At 44.0% G+C, this 27,031-nt stretch overlaps 1 long non-coding RNA gene across 3 annotated transcripts in view; it reads right to left on the minus strand.

The window, feature by feature from the left end:
• The window catches only part of LOC144818690 (uncharacterized), a 406,168-nt gene that overhangs the window by 359,000 nt on the left and 20,137 nt on the right, over window positions 1-27,031 (minus strand). For all 3 annotated transcript variants that reach the window (XR_013607153.1, XR_013607154.1, XR_013607152.1), the window contains exon 2: window positions 24,732-24,841. This is a non-coding gene — a long non-coding RNA (uncharacterized LOC144818690). The remainder of the gene's footprint in view (window positions 1-24,731; window positions 24,842-27,031) is intronic.

Consider the following 27,031-nt stretch of genomic DNA (forward strand, 5'->3'; position numbering starts at 1 on the left):
TAAGTACGGTCCAACCTCCCATCACCAACATCCTATTTTCTTTTGCATAGTTCTTTATGTGGCTGTGCAGAATACCCACAACAGTAGTAGTGGTATGTACTACTACCCTCACAAAAAATACTACACAAACATCTTGTTGTGCATTTAGTTTGTGGGAGTTGTCAAAGCCTAGAGATTAAAGAGGACAACGCAAAGAACAGGAGTGGACCCAGTGGCTACAGCTATTCTATCACAGCTTTATTCAAAAGAATACCTTAACTAAAGAGTGGCCTTCAGGGCAAGCTTAGCTACAGACAGTCAAATAGTAGTAGTACAGAGAGTCATAGCAGAGGTCGTTGGAAGGATCTGAAAGGCAGGGATACCCAAAAGTTTGAAAACAGATAACGAAGATCAAAGAAGCTTTTGTTAAAAATGGAATTAGGAGGAAGCTTAATTAATAGTTTGAAAAAAAAATAAGGGGCGTTAAAAGTTAGGAAGATATAATTGTTAATAATATAAGCACTGTAGGACTTACTGGGGCCAGCAGCAGGATTCTCGGTAGAGGAGTGCTTCTCTGGTGGTTGTTGTCCCGCCGACTCGGACCCCGTCTGCTTGCCCCTGGGTGCTGATCATGTAAGAAACAATGAAGAAAGAGAGAAATATTGAGTGCTGTGAAACAAAAAAATAAAAAATAAAAACGCTCAAACATTTTAGGAAACAACAATTGCAATAAAATTGACCTATCTAAAGTTTAAACAACTACTGGCTTGCAGGATTCACGGCCCGTCTACTTATATGAACACTAATCAAATGTTCCATAAACCTGATTTCAGAATACTAACTAACAAAGCCAGTACCACCTGACCTACACCACCTATTCCAGACGGGCCAATTGTTCAGTAAGTCGGCATTTTCAGTTGTCTTTTGCCAGCAAAAATGCATAGATGCGATGGAGGACACATGCATAAATTTGTGCAGACACCAAATTGTTGGTTGGTTGCGTCATATCATATGTTGTTCTGCTACTGACTCAGTGACAATGCTATTGCTAAGCCTACCATTCACTAAACAAACTACAAAAAGGTTCCATGGAGGACTGGGGTAAGAAGCATTCAGTGACAGAGGAGGCATCGCGCAGACCGTAAAAAAATATGAACTAATACTAAGTAAACCAATAATCCATCCACCACTATTTCACTGAATGACAATGGAAGGACTAGACTCTAGCAATATAACTAACTTCAGTTCTCCAAAGTAAACTCTAACATCAATTATCAGCCCAAGCTAGCGCAAAGTTACAAACAAGTAAGAGAAGTGCCTAGCTGCACCTGTGTCGTCCAATCACAGAAGATTTTGGACTAGAATTGATCTGCAAAGGACCTAAGCGCACCAATAATCGTTTGTGTTATTCGTCCAAGAATTATACACAATACTTATACTACTATATATTACTAGCTACTCACCAAGCCCCATGACCTCCACACCTAGCCGGTCCAACAGGTCCTGCTCCCGGTCCAGGATGTCGGACCACCGGTGGGCCAGCTGTTGTTGGGTGCGCCGCATCCCCGAGCAGCTAAACACTGCCTGGCGCACATTCGCCCATCTGCGTTGAAGCTCCAGGGTAAGGTACCCGGAGCCTGGCCTGCTGCCTGCTGCCAAGGTCAAGGGGAGGTGGCAATGGAAGAAGAAAACCAGGGCGGCCACCTCCGCCTCCCCGAAAAGGTATCAGGCCTGCACCCCTGCACGGCGCATTCTGCCGTAAGGCTGCCGGCTCTTGGGCGCAGGCACCTTGCCCTTCGAGCCGGTACTGCTGCCCTTGGCCAAGATTCTGGGGCGGAGGCAGAAAAGAAAAGAAGGAAAAAAGAAAGTTAGGGGAAGAGGTAGGAGTTTGAATAAAGAAGTAAAATAAAACAGTAGAAAAGTAACAAAAACACAGTGAAAGTAGAAATAAATCACAAAATATAAACTTAGGGACAGAGAGACAGAGATGATAAATAAAAAAAAGTGAGAAAAACAGTGAAAATAAGTAAAGATTGCAAAGGAAAAAGCTGGATAGAAAACTAGGCCCAGAACAATAGCATAGAGTGAAAAACAAGATGGCCGCGCCCGTCACGACCACATGGGTAAGTTCGCGCAATATTTCTCGCTAACACGCACTTGTTGTCGCAAACAAGCAGATAGCGTTCCCGAACATGACTTGCACAACACGAACACGTTATACGTGACCCGGAACAGGAAATAAGGCAACGCAAGTGGGCGGGACAATTGAAGAAACAAGATGGCCGCGCCCATAGCCCACCGCATGGGTAAGTTCGCGAGCTACGATCCCACGAGCATGCAGACAGCGCCCTGAACACGCACAATGCACTCCCGAGCACTGTTCCCAAGAAGCCGCGCGGCCGAGCGCGCGCGCACTTCTCTACCCCCGAGCGCGCAGTCCCATTTTTGGAGCGCGCACATCCTGCAAGAGTATTCGCGCCGCCGCCGCTTTTCAAAGGTAAAGGTGCACGGCGCGAAAAGCGGGCATTTCCAGATTGCAGGAGACGGCGGCAAAAGGAGCGGAGGTAAGTGTTTCCATGTGGCCACTTGTGTTTGTTTTATGTATTTCCCTGATGCGCCTTTCTTTGCTGTAATGTTTTATTCGTGACGCGAGGCTGCGGGGGAGATTGAGTTCTTTTATTTAAGAATCCATGTTAATTGCAGGCCCTTCACGAGCGGCGATTAACATGGATATTTAAATAAAAGCACCCAATCTGCCCGCAGCCTCGCGTTACTATTAGAACAATACAGCAAGTTTAAAAACAAGGCAGATTAGCCTAGAAATACACGCAGTGTTTTTAAACTTGCTGTATTGTTCTAATAGTAACGCGAGGCTGCGGGCAGATTGGGTGCTTTTATTTAAACATCCATGTTATTCGCCGCTCCTGAAGGGCCTGCAATTAACATGGATTCTTAAAAAAAAGAACTCAATCTCCCCCGCAGCCTCGCTTAATTCAGGGATATCCATCACTTAGTTGGGTCAGGACAGCAAGTAGCCATTTCCAATTAAAGATTATTATCATAAAAGCATCATGGACTAAAGAGCCATCAATAACTCGAGATTTGTCTTTGGAAACGGGTTGGGTAAATTACCTTTCTGGTAGCAATTACAGGGTCAAAACAGTCGTTCCAATCTAAATATTTACATGACAGATGTACCACAGCCTTGATCTGACGTATATATACGATGCAGGAATCAGATGTTGTGCGCTAGGAAGGGGGAGAAGAAATCCTTACTTCTCAAGTTTGCTTGTGCTCTGCCTTTCGTTCGTTCGCATAATACATGCTGCTGGATCTGCATATTTACCCAGGTGCTCACTACTGAAATTAGTAATGGGACCTTCAAGTCACCGTTTAAAAAAAAAAATCTGGTATAAACATTGATAAGATACAACAACAAATGTTAAAGGGCGAATGAGAGGTCAAAACAACAGCAAACAGAATTATTCGGGTGGGATGTGAAAAATCAAGGAAACCTAATTCACAAGAGATATTAAAGAGAGGTCTCTACTCCTACATAAAGGACTGTGAGTACACGCATTGCCTTTGCTTAGTCCAGGAGGACTACGGAAGATGCTGCGTCCTGTTCCAATCACAGGCATGTTACTGTGGGGTTTTGGTAGCTAGGTGACTGTGAGTCAAGTCCTCTTCCCAGTGTCTACACTACTGGAAAGTTCAGCGCTTATGAACTGTGAGAGTGGGTAACACTAGACTGTCTTACATTACTTTATTACACCAGCACTGAAAGTGGCAGATTTTCGGAAGGATGTTGGTCAAGAATGATGGTGCATATGTGTGTCTTGAGTTGGCTACTTGCAACTCAGGAATGGGGGGGCGTCCTTGCGCATGCGATGGGAGCACTGAGGACCTCTTGAGGAGCTACCCCTTTATGTGCCTGGTAGATACAGGTCCCTGAGATGCCAAAACTAGTCAGAATGATGTATCAGGGAATTGAAAACAAGCCCAGTCTGTGTCCACTTAAGAATAGGGAGTAACCTCAGGGAATCGGATTTAACAAATGACTGGCAAGGTGGTTCCTCATTCTTGGCAGCGTTTTCACCTGGAAGGTTTGGCTGCTTCAAGCAGCCAGAGGGCCTGGTGGGAACTGCACTGGCCAACGGTTTTCCCACACAACTCATAATTTTGGGGGCCCAGTGAGACAATTACTCACTGGTTATTATGGTTTACACGTAAATAGATTAATACTGTAAATGTCTAGAAAACAGCATGTTCAATACTCAACTATCTAGATGCGTGACTTGCTTTCAGAAGAACTAATTTCTCGCGTTTGTCTTGCTGTGTAGCTGGCATCTAATGCAGAATTGGCACTCTGATTGTGTTTGGCTTCAGCTTTTCGCCTTGTAATGAATGAGTTAATTAAAAATCAAGAGGTTATTTTCTTGGGTGTCTTCGTGATTGCAGAATCCTTCATCCTAATGATGAAGGCCATACTTTTTAGATGTATTCCACTGAGATTTGCAGTCACTCTTAGAAGAATGTATTTGGGACGAAGCCAGAAGATCTTTTTTCAGATTGATTTTGGTACCTGTTGGTGAGATGTAAATCTATGAGACATCAGCATAGAACTAAAGTCTGATTTTCTTTTAATCAGATGAATCAAAGAAATCATAGAGATAATAAAAACGACAGGGGATAAAGACAGCGATTACAGGTCACAATAAAAAAAAAAACAAGATAGATGTTTTGTTCCTCACACAGTAAAACGCCTGGAAGGTTTCCAGGTTTATTTTTGTACATGTTGCTAAGATGTAGATCTTTGTGACATCTGCATAGGACTATATGGCCATTGTTTTCTTTAATCAGATGAATAGATAACAATAAAAGACAGGGATAACAAAGTTCATTCATGGTTCCGATAAAGGAATCCAAAATTTATGATGTGTTTCGCAGTCACTAAAAAGTCTTTGTGATAACTATTCATGGTCAGCAGTTATAAAACGCTTGAAAACCATTAAGTAGGTTGGGAAAATTCCTTCTAACAAGGAAGAGCTGACAATTTGATAAACAGTTGAAGGTATTATCATATGACAGTCAACAAGAGTCAAGTCTCAAGAGGTTAAGCTTTTTCTTTACATGTATCTAAAATGATGATAAAACCCTCCATAAAGTGAGCCTCGAGGGACTGTAGTACCCTTGTTGGCATTTAAAATGTAGCTGTCAAGCTGTTTAACCTTGAGATCCTTCACCATATCCCCAGAGCTTCTGAGATGGGGATTCAATGGCAACACATCCGAGGAGCAGTATTCCTGGTTTTGTAAATTGCCCCACATCACAGAACTATTTCTCTAATAAGAAACTTCCTTAACTTTGTGTAGAGGTGTCTTGATGGACCTCGCTTGCCGATGAAATATCCAGGGAAGATTAAAATATAAATGGTTGTTAACAAATCTTTTAGATTTTTTAAAAGAAATATTTTATTGGATTCATCAAATACAAACTGGCACCAGCAGTTACCAAACTACTAGCCACAGCCCATCATGTCACAGTAAATATTAACGTCTCACAGTGAAATCAATTTAACATCACAGAGATGACATCTACACAGGCCCACCAACATACTATCCCACCCTCACCCTTTCCCAGCCTCCGATCCCACACAAAGAACATAATAGGATCATTTTATGCCTCAGTAGAGTCCGAAGACCCTTTATTGACCGACGTGGAGAAAGAACGTACCCCCTCTGGATGAATAAACCTCAGCCCTCTCATCATGCATACACCTTCTCAAACGAACCTTCTCAGTTGCAGCCCATTCAACCACATCCACCACCCACCGTCCTCCACTCAGATCAACATGAGCTATCCAAGCAATCGCGACTTGTCTCTTGCCAATAACAACATCAAATGCAGGAACCTAAAGGCCATTTTTAGGCCCTTAGGTGGACAGACATCCCCAACAAGCAAACACGTGGGTCCATAGTCACAGGAATTGTACTACGGTGCGGACATGTATAAACACATTTGCCCAGTAGTCATTCACCTCAAGGCATGATCATGCTAAGTGCAGGAAGGAAGCCATCGGGGCTCGACACTACTCAGTCCTACCAGATCTACTCTATACAGCAACACCGTTGTGAAATATGTAGGATTAAGGAAATGGAAATGCAGGAGTTTGAATGGTGTATTATTCAACACCATCCTCACCACTGCACACATCTGGTACCAAAAGACATAATCAAACGGAACCCTTAGCTCCCCCACCTAGTCTCCCCGGGGCCAGAAATGGGTCTTGCATACATTCCGCTGTCAATGCCTTATAAAGATGTGAAATCAAGTGATGGCTCCCGCCCAACTCCAACAGGCATCTAAAAGTATGTGAGGTAGTTGGAGCCCTGGGAAGCGTGGGCCATATGACCCGCACATTTGCAGCAATGCTGGCCTGGCCCTACACTGAAGCACTCCTGTGCTGCCTCAAAATCTGTAAACTACTCATTAGGAAACAGGTCCCCTAGCACTTCACAACAACCTGTCCTCCATGCAGTCAAGTCCACAGAAGCCCCCAACAGTTTAAGAGCAGGGAGATCCCAAAAGACCAAGTCACAAGCAAACAATCTCTAATCAAAACACTTTTAACAGTATATTCCCACAGTGAAGCAGTAGGTCTGACTAAATAAGAGCCATTATCTACATCCCTGTGCCCTGTCATCAAGAGCTGAGGTAGGGTCGACCACCCCCCGAAATCTCCCAACAGTGACTTCTCCAAGTTGCCCTCCTTGACCAGCCAATGTGCTGTGTGTTGTATTTAGGGAGTCTAGTAGTCTTGCTCTACGCCAGGTAATGCCAGACCTCCCTCCTCCAGTTGCAGCATCATATGGACCCCAACCACTCTTCTCCGCCCCGATGCCCAGATCAGAGACATCAGAAGAGAGGTCAGCCTACGATAGACATCGCAGGACTACATGTCAAAGGAACGTTAGATAAAATAGAGGGACTGGGGCAGAAACACCATTTTCATGACAGCCACGTGGCCCCTAAGAGGCTGCGGAAGGGAAGTCCAGAATCGTAGGAACAAGTGCAGTCCCTCAATTACCCTCTCTATGTGGCATTGTTGTGCCTTTGTGGGATTTGGGCAATAACCATCCCCAGACAGTGGAAGTAGTCCAGCTCCCATCGAAGGGGTACCACCAGCAATTTCCCCTCTCCGCAAGTAGGCAGAGACCCTAATGGAAACACAAGGGACTTACCATGATTAAGGTGGATGGCTGATAGTTCCCCAAAAGCAGTTAAATAAAACAACAGGATGGGCAGAGACCGCAGAGGAGATGATAAACAAAAAAAGAGTATAGTCCGCATATAAAGACACCAAGTGGATTACCCCCTCCCACCACACCAAACCCCCACTTCACCATATGGTGCTGGACCTGAACTGCAAGAGGCTCTAGTGCAAAAGTAAAGCAGTAACCTACTGATATATTTACATTATATGCACTCTCTAATCTACATGGTACACGTTCTTTGCAGCAGGCATATTAACCCTCTGCACTACCTTCACAGAAGTCAAAACATGAACTATACAAAACTCCAGTCTCTCTCCTTGAAGACATTAATGACAGCAGTTAACTTGATATTTTTGTGCGGCCTGGTAATTGCTGGAGGAAAGGAACATGGCAGCAGGTGCTTTAAAGAACATAATAAACTTGCAAATACGGCGCCCCCAGGAAGCCAGCACCCGGTGGCAACATGCATTGCTTTAAGGTAGCCTGAATGAGTGCTCAGTGTAACTTTCGCTGCTGCTGTTGTTCTCTACCCCAGCAAGTTTTTTTCTTCCCTGCCCCCTTGCAACATAGTTTTCCATTTCTGCCACCTCCTAATCTGTGACTGGACTACTTCCCTACCGACTTGTAGCAATGTTGCCCGTTCCTGTCATCCCCTGGTCAGTCACTGAACTTCGTCTCTACCTTCCTGCAGCAATGTGTCGTTTTCCAGTCAGCTTTCATTTTTTTTTAGCTGAAAGCCTTACGCTGTCTGGTTTGCTAAATACATTTTGTCGACATTCAGAAAGCTGCGATAGGAATGCATTCAGCCCATTACTTATCGTTGGCTAAGGGGTTTGTAACTCACATTGTCATGCTTTCTATTTGCTGGATTAATTTGGCTTAGGCTGTCCAGCTTGAGTTCGTCTCTCTGGTTGCCCAAACTTTGATCACTATATTGTTCCACAAACTCACTTTCTGTAAACAGGCCTTTACAACTTGGTCTATCTTGTCACATTTGTGGTGCATTCAAAGACAAGGTCAAATGTCAAGCTCTCGCTTCAGAAGGGGCTTGGTGTTTACTTTTCTTTCTCTAACTTCAAAGTGAAAGCATGTATGCAACACTCCTGCTGAGCATCCATGTAAGAGGAGAGGGTGTAGGATTTTTTTCCAAGTACGTGTCTGAACGGCCCTCTCCGATGGTCTCTGGTGGGATTGCCCAACATTACTCAGTAGCTTTCATATCAAATTTTAAATATGTTATTTAATTGTGTATTTTATTGTGCATATGTGATATTGTATAGGCTCTCAACATTTCCCCACCCAATGAACAGTGCTCCAGTTAAGAATATTTAGTAAAAATCTTATGATTGTACCACCGTTGGAGTCTTGTGCTTTTCTAAACCTGAAGTGTACTTGCCTGTATAACCAATTCATGTCATGGCGTGTTTATCCAATTTGCAAACCGGCATTAAGACCCTTAACATTTAGAGTGACATTTGGCACTGCACACGCGCGTGGTCTGGTTCCTGGTGCACATAGCCATGGTTGCAGCGCACAGAGACCCTCCACTGCCGCACACAGAGGAAAAAAATTAGAGGGAACATTGCTCCCGAGCAAGAAAAATGGCTCGCGAACGGGTCCGACAAGCGACTACGCATGCTTGCGAAGCTCGCGTAGTGCGAGAACGTCTTCGCGTAGCTTTGCGTAGCGCGACTAAGCGTACTACGCCCATCCCTAATCCTCTTGAGCCTTTCTTAGCCCTGCTCTATTTTTCTAAGGGACAATCTTAAGATCCTTTACCACACACTTCATTGGTATTAAGTTCTGTTATTAAGTTCTGTCTCTAGTAAATGTGCAGTTCAAACTGACTAATGTTCCCTTCCAAAATAAATTGACTCAGTCTGTTGAGTGGCAATACAATTCCAAACTTCAGTTAAGCCACACAGTTCAGTTCAAGGAGGCTCAATTGGATGCAAATTCTTTCATCAAAAGGTAAAAAATGCCCTCTTCCAGTCATTGACTGCTAGGTAAGTCCGTTCAGGTGAAGATTACCTCTGGCAGGGTACCCTAGTTCTTCTTACTGGTGGCCCTTCTTCATCAATGTCACTCAGGCCAAATAAATCAGTATCTTCTGGGATAGAATGTGGTACGTGTACTTCAGACAGACAGTGTTTCCTTCTCTCTTGTCTTCTTGGCCACCGGTCTCTGGGTACAACTAATTCACAATACAACCCTACTAGGCCCCTCACTAGGGTCTCAACCTGGTAAAGTCAACACTACAGGATGGGACCCATCTTTACCGACTTCAACTGTTGACTTTCTCAGACACGCCCCTAGGCCAATCAAATGCTGTCCCAGCTTCTTGCTGATCCACCAGAGGTAGACTAAACTGCTTTCTCCGTCTCACCGTAACCACCGGCACATCAGGAACAGGTGCTGTTATATCATCAAAGGGACACAGGACTGTACAAGTCCTGGGCAGCATGTAGCCAGTTAGCGAGACCTCCACACTTCACAGCAGTTTTGGTAAACAAGATCACTTGGTACAGCTCACACCACCAAGGCTCCAAGCATGACTTGCACATGTGCTTCTTCATGATTATCCAGTTTCTGGAACCCAGATCATGGCACTGCTCCTGTTGAAGTGGGTGGGTCTTAGCCTCTCCAACCTTGTGAGACACAGAACACGACACATCAGCCAGTCTTTGCAGTAATCAAGAATCATGTCATCTGTAATGTTCACAAGTGCATTCACAGGCACAGCTGGCATTCTCATGGCCCTTCCCATGATGATTTCATGGGGGGACAATCCTGTCATCCTATCTTAAATACTGCTTAGACTCATCAGTACAAGGAGCAAAGCATCAAGCCATTTCAGAGATGTCGAGGAATACACTTTAGCCATTTCAATGTGCCATTAACTTGATCCTCTATTCCAAAAGCCTTTATCCAGTAACTGCAGTGGAGTCTCTGTCTGACTTGTAATGCTGCACATAACATCTTTGGGACCTCATTGTTAAAATAAGTTTCCTGGTCAGACTCTAAAGAAGTTGGGAAACCAAAACGTGGTATTAACTCCCCCAACAACAACTTGGCCACTGTAAGACTATAATTTCTCCTAGTCAGGTAAGCTTCAAACCACCGTGAAAAGATGCACACAGGCATTAGGACATATCACAACCCACTGTACACTGGCCACTCAATACATTCCAGTTGCAGCTTATTGAAGGGATCCCCTTGATCTCCCTATATGACTCAGTGATACTGCTAATCATCTGCCTACATTTTGTGTTGACACACAACACATCTGTGACACAACATTTCTGCCATCTATCTGAATCTGGGGTTAAACCATGTTTGCTTAAATAGGTTAACTATGGGGGGGGTGGCAATTCACAGAACTAATCTGAGACAAAATCTTAAACTTACTACTTTTGGTATTCATAGAAGGCACTTAGTAGTAGTAAAGTTAGGACTACTAACTTTGCTACTACTAAATGCCTTCTGTGAATACCATAAGTAGTAAGTTTAGGATTTAGTCTCAATTAGTAGTAGTAGTAAAGTTAGTAGTCCTGACTTTACTACTTCTAAATGCCTTCTGTGAATACCAAAAGTAGTAAGTTTAGGATTTTGTCTCAGATTAGTTCTGTGAATCGGCCCCAGTGTCTGTCCCTACATGTGCAGTGCCATGATAATGTCTCGCCATTGGAGGTAACAAACTATCTGACAACACGTCTTCCATCTCTTGATACCCAAAAGTCATCCTTATTCTTTTTGACATAACTTGCTCTGACCCAACTTCCGGCACTTCTTCCTGTAACCTCTTAACTTCCTCCCAGGTATGAACTGTGGACAAAAACAGACTGCAATTTGTGGCATCTAAATGTTCATAGGCATATACCCCATTAAAGGTGCGAGAATTCAAAGCGCAGTATCATACTGACTCATCAGCATATCTATTGCCAGCGGTCACATAGTCAGTGCCTTGTCTATATGTGGCACACTTCACCACGGCAATCTGGGCAGGCAGTTGCAAAGCCTGTAACAAATTTCTCACACTCTCCCATTATGGATTGGTGACCCTGAAGAGGTCAGTAATCCCAGTTGGGACCATAACTGCCCAAAGTCATTAACAACACTAAGTCTGCAATGACTATGACTGAAACACAGCATGCTGTAGTAAGAGAAATCAATTCTTCTACTTGTGCTGAAAACACTCTTTGAAGCTAGGAGGCGTCAACCACACCAGAGACAGTGCAGACTGTGTAGGCAACTCTCAGGATTCTATCATGGTCTTGTAAATAGGAGACATCAACAAACAGCACATAATCTAAATCAGTTAGTGGCCCATCTTGTAAGCCAGGTCTCGGTTTGGTGCAGAGTTCAGTAACATCAAGACAGTCATGCTCAACTTTACCTTCAACAACCTCATTTCCAGGAAGAGGCAATAAAGTGGCAGAGTTCAGTACAGTACACCTTCTGAGGGATAGATTCTGGGCTCCAAGAATAATTTGCTCATGCTTGGTAAGCCAACTATTGGTAAGGTGCTGTGTTCGAGTACGAGTTAACAGTACCTAGACTGAGTGGGAGACAAAAAAGGTAAAGGGATGACCCAAACCAATGATCTATCACTGCTAAATGCTAACACTAGTGAAAGCATAAGCTTTTAGACAACCAGGCAAAGCAGCACCTATGTGATCTAGAGTGCTAGAAAAATAGGCTGAGGACTTCGGCCATTCCTGTGCATCTGAGTTAGCACTGAAAGAGCACAGCCCTCTCTCTCTGCAAAACAATTAAACACATTCATTATCCTCAGGTATTCCCAGTGTCGGGGTGTAGCATAGACATTTTCTCAGCTCTGAGAAGGCACGCTTGCAGTTGTCATCCCATTGTACCAGATCTGAAACGTCTTTGTGTGTCAGCCTCTGTAAAGGCTTGGCCATCAGAGAGTAGTTGGGAATCCACTGTCAACAGTGGCGCACTATTCCCAAGAACATTCTGGCTTCTTTCTGTGTTGCGGGCGGATTCATTTTCAGACTCGTTCTTGTGACACCTTCCTTGCTCATTTTTTAATGTGATGTCCTGGGTATAGGATTTCTTTTTTTTTTTTTTTTTTTTAGTCCTCTTTAGCCATATGGTCGATCCAAATGTGCTCCTAGCCGCAAAACACGAGACCCGATCCCCCCTGTAGCACCGAGAGGCCTAGTACTAAGCTCCCGGTACCCAGAGAGTCAGGCCCGATGTCTCCAGCAAAGCTTGGACGGACACTCTCCCTTCGGGCCGGTGCGGCCAGTTGTCCAGTGACTGTACGGCCTGGGGTGCCTCCATTTGGACAAGGAGATTTTAGGCCTAATCATCGGACCCGGGAAAAAAAAAAAAAAAACCCGGGTTGACTAACTGTCCCTTCTCCAATTCATCAAAAGGTCCCAAAATTTCAAAGATCGGGGGCTACATGTTCTGGATAGGTCGACCTTCGATGATGCATATAGTGAAGACAGCCACTCTACGTGCGTTGGAGGATTTGTGTTAACCCGGTTTTTGCAGATTTGTCTTCTTGCTAGTAGGATGGCATAGAATAAGAACTCTATCTCTAATCCCTTGATGTTGTTATTTAGGCCGAAGATGATTAAAGACCATGTGAACGGGATAGATGATCTGAGGATAGATTCAAGTGTTGTCCTGACTTCTTGCCAAAAGGTGGCAATGTTCGGGCACTCACAAAACATATGAAGATCTGAGGCTGCTGGAAAGGAGCATTTGCTACAACACTTCCCGGGTTGGAATTTCGAAAGCCGTTTGGGAGAGTAATACGCTCGGTGAAGCGTGAAAAAGTGGTTACGCCTCAACCATGCTGGCTTGATAATTTTATAGAGGAGGGTAAAAGATTCCTCCCATATGTCCTCCATATGTAGTTGTCCCTCTGCACCCCAGAGTTTTTCCGGGAAGTTGAGGTCACGCTCTCCATCCTCTATGATGTGCCAGTAGAAGAGTGCGACTTCCTTTCTTCCCACAGGTCTCTCCACTAGGGTGTTTTCTAGAGGACTATCTTCTCCCATCATTGCTTTCTTCTTTATTTGAGTCCGAAGCCAGCTGACCAATTGTAAATATACAATCCAGGAGAGTGATGATGTTACCCTAAGCTTGAAAGTATCCCATTCCATAATTGATACTTCTACCAGCAGTTCCCCCCACTGTGTTATACCTGCATCTAGTAGGACTCTTTTAACTGCGTTGGCTTCTTGTGATGATAGCCCAGGTAAGTCCCAAATCGGGGCATGTTTAGATAAATATCCTATCCCAGCCTTGGATTTAATTTGAGACCATTCTTTTATAGTGCCCAGTAGTGACTTTAGCCTAATTTTTTTAAAGAACTTCTGGTGGTCAAACTTGAAAAGAAAACCGTTCACTGGAAGGTCCGAACCCAATAACATTGCTTTATACATAAACCCATTTGCATTTCCCCAGGGGATCTTAAGTAGCATCCTGGAATGGGTCAAATGAAAAGCCCAGGCGTAGTATTCCAGGTCTGGCAATGCGAGCCCCCCTTTTTCTCTTCTCCTTCTCAGTTTTTTCCAGGCCAGTCTGCTGGATTTATATCCCCAAATAAATTAGTTAATGTTTTGCTGACATTTTGCAAGCTGGTTGGTGTCAAAAATTAGCGGGATGGAGTTGAAAATGAATGTAAATTTCGGGAGAATACTCATTTTTATCAAGCTGGTTCTCCCGTAGATGGTAAGCGGGAGAAAGGACCAAGCTTTCATCAAGGATTGGGATTCGCGGGAAATCCGTGCTAAGTTGTTTTGAGCCAGATGTTCTAAGTCTTTAGTTATTGTAACTCCCAAATACCTCATTGAGGATTTTACCGGGAGTTGAAGATTATGAATGTTCCAAACCATAATTTCCGTTTTCCCTGCATTTATTTCATCTCCCGAGAATTTTCCAAACTCCTCCGCTTTCTTTATAATTATAGGGAATGCCAATGCGGGATCGGTTGTATAAATGAGTATATCATCGGCATAGAGTCCGACCTTCTTATCCCAGCCCGAAAAAGTGAAGTGTGGAATATTAGTATCCTCCCTGATAGACTGTGCAAACGGTTCTACGTATAAATTAAAAAGAAGGGGGGATAGAGGACAACCCTGCCTTGTTCCTCGGCTAATTTTAAAAGGAGTTGTTCGTGAACCATTTATTAGTAGGGATGCTCTGGGGTTATTATATATTAAGCCTATAGCCCTACAAAATTTGGGACCAAGATGGAATTTTTTCATTATTATATTTAAATATGCCCAATTTACCCTATCGAACGCTTTTGTGGCGTCAAGAGTCATGATAGCCAGGGGTAGGCCAAATGTTGAGGCGATATCCGCGGCTCCCACCAGATCGTAAGTTAGGTCCGCCAATTGCCAGCCTCTAATGAACCCCTTTTGGTCAGGGTGGATAATTGATCCAATCTCGCTTCCCAATCTTGCTGCCAAAATTGACGTGAAAATTTTATAATCGTTATTGAGAAGCGAGATTGGGCGATATAATCCACATTCGGCTGGGTCCTTGCCTGTTTTTAATATTAAGGCTATATTCGCTTCCCCCCAAGAGCTTGGTGGTGGCTCCCCTCTAATCAGTATGTCGTTGAAAAGATTCGTAAGGACTGGAATGAGAGTGGGATTGAGTACCCTATATAATTCTCCTGGGAGACCATCCGGTCCCGCTGCCTTGCCCTGTGTTAGTTGTTTGATATTATTCACAACTTCTAGTTCCGTTATTTCTTTATCTATATTTTCAATTTGGGCGCTATTCAATTCAGGAAGAGTTATATTGTCCAGCCATTCATTCCTTTCGTCTGAATTAGCATTGAGTTCCTCTGTATAGATATTCCGGAAGAACTCACTAAAAGCTTCACCGATGTCCGTATCTGTTAACCTACTAGTGGCTTCCCCAACGACCCTCACTTCTTTAATGAAGTTTCTGGACTGGTCGGCTTTTATTTTCCAGGCCAACAATTTTCCAGCAGATTCGCCATATTCAAAATGCGCAAGTTTACTTGCCTGCCATCTTTTATTTAGCCTTTCTTGCAATAATGTATCCAACTCCCCCCGGGATACATCATGCACTCCCTACACCGTACTGCTAGAGGTGGAGGTATCGCACTTGCGGTAAAATCCTGCTATCCATGTGTTTGGAAGCCCATCACCATAGCTGGGTGTGAGAGCGCGCATTTCAATATCTCAGTTAATCCCCATTTTACTTTATCGGGATTATTAATCTATAGGCCACCCGGCCCTGAGGGCGCTTTTCGCCATAGTCTTTTAGAGGTTGTCTCCTCTTTGATCTTGAAAACAGCCAATTTCACGATTATCGGCGACCTTAATTTACATATGGATGCTCCCCTCTCCAATTCGGTGTTCAGTTTGCTGGCTGACCTTGAAGCATTCCAAATAAATCAATTGGTGCAATTACCGACCCATATCGGCGGACATTTGTTAGACCCTGTTCTGACGAATTTTGCTACCAACATTCGTTTGCTTCAGCCTAGGCCTATGGCCTGGACAGACCATCATTTGATCGAAGCTCATGTCACCATCCCTACTCCTCCCCATAGTAACTATACTCCGGGTCTTTTCAAACGCCCTTGGAGAAAACTTAATCTTGAACACTTCCATCAGCTGTTGATGGAACATCATCCTCAACCTCCCTCTGAGGTCTCTCTTGGTTACGATAACATCTGTGAGTGGCTCAATCACTCCCTAGATGTGTTAATACCAGCTAGGTGGAGCAAGACTAGATCTAGCCCTTCCAGCCCATGGTATGATGAATCTCTTAGACTGCTCAAGTCTACCTGTAAAAAAGCTGAACGCGCATGGCGCAAAACCTATGACGTGGACCTCAAGTCGGCCTATAGGGCCTGTACTAGAGTGTACCACCGGGCCATCTGTTCCGCTAGGGCGGCCTTTTACTCTCGGGAGATAAAAAACAGTTCGAACCCCACAAAAGTTATCTTTAGGGTCTGTAAGGACCTTACAAGTAAACAAAATCAATCCACTACTCTGGCAGCCTCCCTAGAGCATTGTGAGGACTTGGCGTCATTTTTTATTGAAAAAGTCGAGGCCATTTACAGGTCATTCTCCCAGCTTTCCATCGAGGAGAATAACATCGTACCTTGGGCCTCTATACCACTGCTGACTATTCCCAGTCCTACTCTAGAGGAGTTTAAAACCTTGACAACGAAGGTTAAATCCGGCTCACCTGATGACCCCATGAGACCCATCCAATTCCAGGAACTTGCTAAGTGCTGCTATCCGGTCATGCACAGTCTTATTGAGCTGTCCTTTAACACCGGCTGTGTGCCTAGTGCTTGGAAGCAGGCTACCATCATTCCCATTCTTAAAAAAACGGCTCTTGATCCCACTAAATCGGAACATTACCGGCCTATTTCCCTGCTTCCTTGGCTAGCGAAACTAGCAGAATCTCATGCCAATCGCATCCTGTCACTCCATCTGCAGGAAGCGAAGATACTGGATAACTCGCAGAATGGGTTCCGTGCGGGTCATAGTACCGAAACGGCTCTTCTAGCGGTGGTGGAAAACATCAGGAAAATGTTGGACCAAGGTCAAACGGTGGCACTGATCCTATTGGATCTCAGTGCCGCATTTGACACGGTGTCCCATCCGATGCTCCTACACCGCCTTGAGGAGGCCGGTGTTGGAGAGAGAGCGCTCGAGTGGTTTCGATCTTTCCTCACTGATCGAACTTTTAAAGTGTCCACTCCCCCTTTTGTTTCTGCTCCTCACCCGATCTCGCAGGGTGTCCCGCAGGGATCGGCCCTAAGCCCTACCTTATTTAATTTATATGTTCAACCGTTGGCAGAGGTTGCCCATAGCTTTGGTCTCTCCATGGTGTCATACGCCGATGACACGCAGCTGGCGGTGGCACTTAATGGGGAGTCCAACATGGATGCTGCCTCTTTTCAGTCCGCGTTAAAAGCTGTGGCGGGCTGGATGGCGAACAATCGCCTCCAACTGAATGCCTCTAAAACCGAGGTTATTATTTTTGGTAGGGAAAGCGAGCTTTGGGGCGATCAGTGGTGGCCATCTGAATTGGGCCCTGTTCCCACTCCAGTGGCTGAAGTCAGGAACCTTGGGGTGTGGTTGGATGATAAACTCTCATTCACCACCCACACTAAACGGGTTGCCGGTACTTGTTTCGGCGCCCTGCGGTGTCTGCGACCTATTTTTAAGTTTTTCGATGCTGACACAAGACAGATTATTGTCCAGGCTACGGTCCTGGCTAGACTAGATTACGCCAGCTCTCTGTTCCTGGGCGCTAATCAAGCAGAATTAGTTCGCCTGCAGCGGGTGCAAAATGCGGCCGCCAGGATGTTGGTTGGCCTTCCGAAGTTTGTTTCTGTACGCCGTACTATCCAGGATCTGCACTGGCTGCCCGTTGGGCAAAGAATTAAATTTAAAACTCTTTGTATTACTTTTAAAATCCTGAAGCTAGCCTCTCCCCCTATTCTTTCACAAACAGTTTGTCACTATGTGCCTTCCAGAGCCCTTCGATCTTCAGGGACAAACCTTGCTGTAGTGCCACGTTTTAAAAAAGCAAGGATAGGCGGACGTTCTTTCTCTGTGATGGCGGCAGCTCTCTGGAACTCCCTGCCTGCCCCTCTTCGCTCCATCCCTGATCTGCTTCCCTTCAGAAAGGCCTTGAAGACCTTCTTATTTTCCACTGTTTAGTCCTTTTTTCTGGTTTCATTAATTTCCGTGTTGTGTTTTTTACCATTTCCTTAGCGCCGGGACGCCTCTTGGCTGCGGCATCCGTGCGCTTTATAAAATAAAATAACATAACAAAAAAATAACATAACATAACTTAGCTTTTAATTCTGTTTTCTCCTCTTGATTATCTGAGGGGACCTGATCTGATGACTCCAAGCGGGTCAGTTCTTGCTCTATATGTAAAATTGCCTCCCCATATTTCTTTCTCCTGTAAGAGGCCCTACCCGTAATGCAGCCTCTTATAAAAGCTTTCCAGGCCTCCCATACCATAACCAAAGAGGCAGAGCCTAAATTTTGCTCTAAGAAGGAGGCAGTTTCATGTATCAGATAATCTTTCTCCTCTTCCTCCAGTAAAATTGTTCGGTCAAAGGACCAAGATGGATGAGTGGATTTCTGCTCTAGTTTTACCGAAAAAAGAATAGCAGAATGATCTGAGAGATGCAGTGGCAGGTATGTTATGTTTTTAACCTGATCTTTGAGAGAGATGCTGAATAGGGCATAATCAATTCGTGATTTGTGTCTATATTTGTAATTGTAAAAAGAGACTCCCATGGTTTTACCAGCTCTTTGTCTCCATAGGTCGTTTAAGCCAAGATTCGACATACATCTAAGAAGTGTATCCCTCATGTTACTGTGTGCTTCGGCCCTGGAAGTGGGAGATTTGTCTAATTTTGGATCTAGGACAAGATTGAAATCGCCCACCCATATTATGGGGTCAGGACGGGTAATCAGATGATTCTGCAGAATATTCAGATAAGAAGGATCGTCCTGATTAGGTCCATAATAGCTAGTAATGGTAAAACCCTTCGAGTGTAGTTGGGCATTGACTATCAGCCATCTGCCACTCGCATCTGTTTTCCAGTCCATGATCTGGGCCCTTGCTGCTTTTTTAAAAATGATGGCAGTACCACGGATACTAGCGTTATGGTCCGTGCTTACAAATTTATCAACCCATTTAAGTTTTTTAAGTATATCTGTGATCTCTAGTTTGTTTAGATGTGTTTCCTGAATCGCAATGATCTGCGCGGGTGAGTCTCGTAAATACTGTAAGATTCTATTCCTCCTCGCCCTTATTCGCAGCCCATTTACGTTCCAGGATAAGAATTTAATATCTGACATTAATTTTTAGGCTCTTTAACATAGTTTTCCAACCCTCAGCTCTGATACCTTTTTTGCAAGACTGCCTGTCGTTGGGTATATCTGTTTCTGTTTTGACCAAACAGCAGCTTTGAAACAACATTGGATCCATTTTCTTCGTGATTATAGAATTCGGTTTATAAGGACTTTTATTTTTTGCCTTCCCTTTCCCACCCCTGGAAAACCCCCCCAACTTACTCTGGCATGATGTATTGCCAGCTTGTCGTCTCTGACGTGTTCCCGTTCCATGCCCTAATATCACTCTTATCGGTCATTACGCTTTATATATAAGCAGTGGCGATTAGCGATTGGTGGAATTGTGCTTTTAATCTCTTATCTGGTAGTTATATTATTACTTATTGTTGCTGATGGTGATCCTCGAGTTGCCAAGGTGAGTTTGGGCGGGAATATAGGAATTATAATTAGGCCCCTTTGCAGCCTAGTGTAACTCAGGACTTCTGACAGTGAGTTTACAGGGGATTAAGGTCTATAGTGAAATTCCCGTGTTAATAACCATCGTTTATTTATATATCACTCAATACTATTTTGAATTCTTACATTTTAGTGAAACATTTGTTTGTTATTTTATCTTTTCCTCTTTAATTATGTATTTATTTATTTATTTATTTTTTCCCCTCATCTATTCTTTATTTCACTTTTTTTTTTATATTACTTCCTCACCCAAACGTTCGCGATTTCTTCCCCCCCCCCCTTTTTTTTTTTCTCTTTTCTAACTCCCTTTTTTTTTAAAGGAAAAACTTTTACAGATTCCTCCATTTTTTTTTTTACTGTTTTTTTTTTTTTTACACGCGGTCTGGGGTTTTGCGTGCTCACTAATAGTGACTAGTAGCTCATCAGCTTCGAGAGGAGATTTAACATTATACATTTTATTATTGTGCATTATCCTTAGGAAGGCAGGGAATCTCATTTGCACGGTAGCGCCTAGATTTCTGAACTTCTCCATCCGTTGACCTAATTCCCATTGCCTGTCTAGTGTGGTTTTAGACAGGTCGGACCTCACTTCAAAAGAGAAGTCTAAGGCTTTCAAGGTCTTGGCTTTCAGGGCTAGGTTCAGAATCTTTTCTTTCAGTGAGTATGTTAGAAAATTCACCAGGATCTTCCTTGGTTTATCTCTGCCTGATTTGAGATGAAATGGGTCCCGGTGTACCCTCTGGATATCTGTTTCTATCTCAGACAAGGGTTCATCCAGATTGAGAGAGTCTTTTAGTATGGTTGCTACAAAGTTCTTTAAGTTTCCTCCTTCTTTCCCCTCTGGAATTTTTAGAAGTCTCAAGTTATTCCTTCTAGAGAAATTTTCGAGAGACTCTACCCTCTCTTTGACTGTATTGCTTTCCCGTCGTAGTGTCTGAATCTTCGCCTCAGCACGCTCCAATTTTGCCTTAAGCTCGCCAACAGAATCCTCTAAGCCTCCAGTTCTTAATGAGAGACCATCTACCTTGGACTTTAAGTTTTCGCACATTGTGCGGATCTCTGATTGAGCTTGTCTCGATTCCTCGAAGCACTTTTTCGACTCCTCAAACCCATTTCTGATCTCTTCCCTCATGCCAAGAAGTATAGCTTGAAGGGTATCGTCGCTATCATTTTCTTTGCAACACCCACTGCATTGACCCAACTCTTTTGTCTCACTTCCTACCGCTGAGGTAGAGACTTGCTGGCCCAGAGGGGGTGTTGCATTAGCAACTCGCTCTACTGGATCCCCCATCTACACCGCTAGCTGACTCTTCTGTCCTTGTTACTTCCTCTTCGGTTCCCCCCAAGTTGCTGAGTATAGTTGTAAAAGTAGTTGGAGGTTCAATAGCGTTAACTGATGGAGATGCAATTTGTGTGCTAGCAGGTTTTTGGGGGTCTTGATTTATATTTAGGACCTGGGGCAGGACCTTGAAATAGGACTTCAGTGAAGGTGTGATTCTGGAGATTTTGCTAGCTTTTGTTCAACAATCCTCTTTACTCCGACTCGCCTTATGTGGTAACTCCTTCGGCCCAGTATAACGTAGCTGATATCCCTTACCCCTTCTCGGCCCCCTTGAGACTGGGGGTTGTAATATATCGGTTGCTACCTCAAGCTGAGATTCTGGCTCTGACTCCGTGAGGGACTTTTCCTCTGGGCTTCTTTCGGTTGCTTGTGCTTGGCCTGTGTCCCTGGGACCTGCAGGGGCAACTAAGTCTTTATCTTTGTTGCTACCTTTCCCTTTCCCCTTAGCCTTCCGCTTCCCCAGGGTTCTGGCGGTGTTTATGTATGAAGACTCACTAGGTGCCTGGCTGGGTACTTGAAATTGTGCCTTAAATCTGAAGACTCTGGGTATAAGGGCTAGGTTCTGCGAAGGGTAACAGTCTTGTATATCTGTAGGGCCCCGAGTGTCAATAGGCTGAGCCTCACCCCTCAAAGCACTCAACACTTTTCCCCCCTGCTGGCCCCCCTTACCACACCAAATGCTTGTTGTCACTCTATTTGCAGAACCGCTGTACACTGCTGCCCTTCTGCTTCTTCGGAGCTCCACGGCTGCGTCTCCCCAGCGGTAGGGTGCAGGGAGGAGAACCTGCCCCCAGCACATCGGCAGCTCTGTCTGCCTTTATTTTTAATAAAGCACTTCTGTTTCCAGCAGCTCAGGCTGCCTCACGCCACCGGACTCGGGTCTTGTTCTAGCACAAAGCTCCAAGGCTCCCAGGCTCCCGTCTGCCCCCTCTTCACTATCGGTACTGCACAGCGCTAAACACCGCACTGCACATCATGACCCGAGCCTGCTCCGATCCGTCTCCGATCCGTCTCACCTTCCGCCAGGTAGGATCCCGATGTTTAAGTACATCAGCGGTTCTGTCCAGTGTTGTATTCCCCCTCTGTAGCTTTAGGATTTCAAAACCGCCGCTGATTTGAGCCGCGCTGCTTCCCGGAGCAGCTCAGCCGAGCACAACGCTCCCGGAGCCCCCGAAGCCCCGCCTGCCCGCTCACTCTCACTCTTTCCCACTTGCCTGGACCCGATCCGATCTGTCTTTGTCTCGCCTCCCACCGGGTAGGATCTCGACGTTTTCACCGATGTTTTGGCAGCGTCCTAGCTTGCCATTTCACCACTCGCCCGTCTGTAGCGACCGGTATGGTTAGAACATCTTCTGGGGCACGTTAGCAGGAACCTCCGTCAAGGACGAGCGCACCACTCTAGCAAGCGGCCGTCATGTTTCCCCGACCAATCCCAAAGCGATAGGATTTCTTTCTTACAGAACTGCATTTTGGTCAGGGATACTTTATGTCCATTCTCAGCTAAGTTGTTCAAGAGCACAATTGTGTCTCTCTTGCAAGCCTCCTGCGTATTTGAAACCACCAATAGGTTGTCAATGTAATGAACTAGGACTGAGTGATATGGTATCACCAAGGACTCTAGATTCTTCTCGAGTATCTGGTTGAAGATGGATGGACACTCAGTATACCCTTGTGGGACTCAGCACCATACCAAAACATGGATGATGAAACGGAATGTGGAGAGGAAATGGCTATCCTCATGCAATGATATGGAAAAGTAGGCTTGACACAAATCAATGACAGAGCACCACTCAGACGCACATGGAATCTGAAACTAAACCGCAGCTGGATTCGGTCCCACAGGACAACAAGGAATGAAAATGGAGATTGCGTTTCATAAATCTTGGATGATGCAGTAATTGCCACTGGGTTTCTGCAAACCCATAATAGGTGATTTACATAAACTACCCATAATATATTTCAGAATGCCTTGCTCAATCATTGAGTCAATCACAAGAGTAATCCCAGCAGAGGTTTCAGGGGTCAGATTATATTGAAGGATACTCAGATAATCAGCATTTGGCTTCTCTGTACTGCGGACTTGTTCAACACCTTTGATAAGTCTTATTTCTTCACCAGCCACGGCCAGTAGTGGGAATACCGGCCGGGCGGTGACGTGGGGAGGGGGAGGGGCAGGGTGGGGATAGTAATGTAAGGATTACAGACTTTAAAAGGTAAGTAAACATATAAATAAATAAAGCGAATTTAGTCACATTTACTGCATCACCAAATGCGATGCAGTGCGCGCAACAAAATTCGTTGTATTTATTTATATGTTTACTTACCTGTTAAAGTCCATAATCCATACATTACTACCCCCCACCCTACCCCTCCCCCTCCCCACGTCACCGCCCGGCCGGTACTCCCACTACCGGCCGCGGCTGTTCTTCACCCAAAAAGTCCCAGACTCCAGGTAACACTGTATCTCTCAATTCTGAGAGGAAAACGTCTTTTCTCAACATGGGGAGAAACCCAATTTTTGATCCCTGTATAACAAGTTTAAAGGCAAAATCCTCATCATGAGTCTGGATTTTGCTGCTGTTTGGTGTACAGTACATAGAATAGTTCAGCTTGCACAAGAGATCTCATCCAAAAAGATTTACAGGACACGAATCACACTCCACAAATCAGTGATTTTTCTCAACGGACACTATCTTGACAGGTCCAACTTCGGAAACTGGGCTAGTTAATTGTTTATTTGCAACTTCTACAACTTGGATTCTTTGTCCCGAGAGAGGTAGATTGGGAGCCTCTGTTGTTCTCACAGTAGAGCAGATAGCACCAGAGTCAAAGAGGAATGAAACAGGACTTCCATTTAACTCACCATCTGCATATGGACCACTTTGATCTACTTCAAATGTTGTGCCAAGTATCAAATCCTTTTCCACCTCTCAGACCCTGTCATTCCGACAGGTCTGAGCTGAAATAATCTATCTGCATCATTGAGTACTGTTGAGACGTACACTTATCAACAAATGGATTAGTGTTGCATTGCATTGTATCTCTGTACATTTACATTTTGCTGTGGCATTGGGTCTTTTGGAACCTGCATCACCTGAGCTTTAAGCACATTGGGATTTTGAATTCTTTGTCTCTGTACCATCTGTGTTGGAACCATAGTATTCCCTGTGATTTCACAAATACCCAATTCTGAATCTGATTCCTATTAACCATGTTACCAGTATTGAACTAACACTTGTGCTTCCAGTGCCCTAACCTGCTGCAAAGTTGGCAGGGATTAGTCTGCTTTAAAGTCGGCACACCCGTACTTGGATAAATCGGGACACAATGTCATCTACCTTTTGGTTGAAAGCCTAGTTGTGGAAACCCATTACCACCTTTGATTACTGGAGCTCCCTGCTGATATACACCCTGTCTGGGACCAGAATTCCCAACAAACCATATATTCTGACCCTACTATATAGCTTTCATCTGGGCTATCATTAATTTCTCCTTCAATTTCTTATGTTTAATCTGTAATTCATTACTGCAATACTTTGTATATCTCAAAATGTCATCAATGGGCTTACTCTGCCAACACATCAAATGCTGCTGGATCATGGAACTAACCTCAATTTTCAAACCATACACAAACTAGGAAACAAAATGGCCCCTTTCCTTTGCCACATAAGTCTCTGCCCCACTGGACTGTTTAAATGCCAGCAAAAGTCTCTTATAGTAAACATATACTGTCTCTTTGGATATTTGGGTTGTTCTGTCAATTGTGACCCAATCAATTTCTATAGGAGAGATTTTTGTTTTGAGAAAAGTAATTACCTGGTTATACTTCTTCATTACCAATAGTGATGGATCCTGTGATTGAGGATGTCTCATCATCTCCACCTCAGGCCAATCCACAGATTCTTTTCATTCAGCTCAGAGCTCAGCTGGAACGACAATTTCAAACAAATTCTAAATCTTTCCATACAATATTTGATATTTTCACAAATCAATCAACCTTTCTGTGCCATTCTTCTCAGTTGTCTCTCAATTTTGGGAAATCATTTGCTCCATGGTATGTGGGCATACCCTCCACCAGACACTTCCTCCTCTGTTACAGATGGTGGCATCTGCACCTGTGACTTTCTTTGGTTCCTTTTTCTTTGACCATCTACCTTCCCATTTATCTAATTTACTCTATTTTCAAATATATGCGATCAATTCCTTGAACTGTAATTTCATTCCTGGCGGACACATGTTTGTGAGATCTCTGTCACTATAGCATTACCTGTAACTTTTTTTGTAAGACTTCAGATTTTTGTATACCAATTCCATGTGTTTGGGACAATTCAGGCAATTTCTACTTTCCTGCACTTCTTATAATGTCTTTAAACAAGAATAGTAGCTCATCATCCTGATATGCATTCAGTCGTGACAATGCAAGAGTCCCAATTGTCATTTCTTCGGATTCTGCTTTCAGTCTAGCCACATCACTTGTCCTTTCCCTCTCAGGTACCTGAGCATTAATTCCATTCATTACAGGACTCTCACTACCTGTCGGGTGTCTATGCCTTTAAATCAGTCTTCAAGTTTTTGGGCTATAAGACCTGGTTGTTCTGCAGGGTACGAAGAATTATTTCACCGCTTTAGGTACCACTACTTGGACCAGGCAGTGGGTTCAAAGGAGACATGTGAGAAGTTGGCGTCCCAGAGGCACCTCTGTCCTAGCGATACTGTAATTCCTCATCATTGTGAAATGTGTGTTGGCCATGAAAAAGAGTGACTATCTTTAAAGAAATCTCCTTGTCAGTTCAAACAGGGTTTGATTTAATGTAGTGTCTGTACTCGCAACACATGGGGTATTCCTTTGTGTCGGAAACCTAGGAGTCTGAGGGATGGGTCTTATTGTTGAATCCACTGAATTGCTAGCCATGGCACTCATTCCAGTTGGGACATCCAACGTATGTGTAATATTTCCTGCTACTACAGGCTTATAGAAAGGAACAACAGGGCCAATTGTGACAGGAACAGCCAATGCGTCTGGGGCATTTAGAGCTTGTGAATCTGAAGGGACTGCCATTCCTACATTTTTCCCCATTGGATTAGGATTCATATTTACTGGTGCGGCAGGCACATCAAAGGATTCAGTCATAGGTACATTACTTACTCAACCTGTCTAGGTTTCATTGTAGAGAGGTGGACAATTTAACAATAACTCAATTATTAAATGATCATTTATATCAATGCCACTATTTTTAGCTGCATTCCTATGTCATCTGTCTCTTAATTCATTTTCTTCTCCTTGCATTTATCTTTACCTTTTTCTTATTCTTTTCTTGTTCGTGCAGGATATATTCTAGCTTCCTCAATCATGTCAGTCCTGCAGGATTTCTATTCTGCATCCCATATAGCATTCGGATAAGTGTGTATGGCTTTCTTGACTGTCAGTGCACCATCTTTCTCAGTGATCTTATGCCATTGTGAGAGCCATACACATATAAAGACCCATATCTATCGCCATACTGTGTCCTAGCGTACCTTTGGGTGGTGCCTCTTCTCCCTTTCAAACAGGCACTGTCACATCTCTCTTCACTAGGCTTTGTAGTGTTTTAAAAAATTTCATTTTCAATCACAATACACAATAGTTCACAAATGACTCTCTGTTGAAACCAGGAGATGATTTTCAACCACAAATCTCTGTTTGGTAATCACAACCTATCCAAGCACAGCTCTCTATAAAGTATTCAGCCAACATCAGTGCAGCTCTTCACCAACTGAACTATACCAGCATGGAACACTGTGACATCAATCGCACTCCATGCAGAAGCTCACCTTCTTTTAAAATTTCTCTTGAGCAGGTTCTCTAAGCAGTTCCGGCAAAACAATCTAAGCAATTTCAACAACTAACTTTGTCTGCTTCCCTAAAGAAATTAAAGATTATTTATACACACATGAAGCAAATCGGAACAACAATTTCTGACCTATTCTAACATTCACTTCAAGTGGGATCTCACTTGGATTGATACAGTTATTCCCTGTGCACTGAGATGAACTACACTAACCACATGTCCCAATCACACAAACATAAAGTCCCTATCTTAATACTGCTGTTGACGTTGTCTCATGACCAGCACCAC

This window comes from Lissotriton helveticus, chromosome 2_1 (genome assembly GCF_964261635.1).
Source record: "Lissotriton helveticus chromosome 2_1, aLisHel1.1, whole genome shotgun sequence".
Lineage (NCBI taxonomy): Eukaryota > Metazoa > Chordata > Amphibia > Caudata > Salamandridae > Lissotriton > Lissotriton helveticus.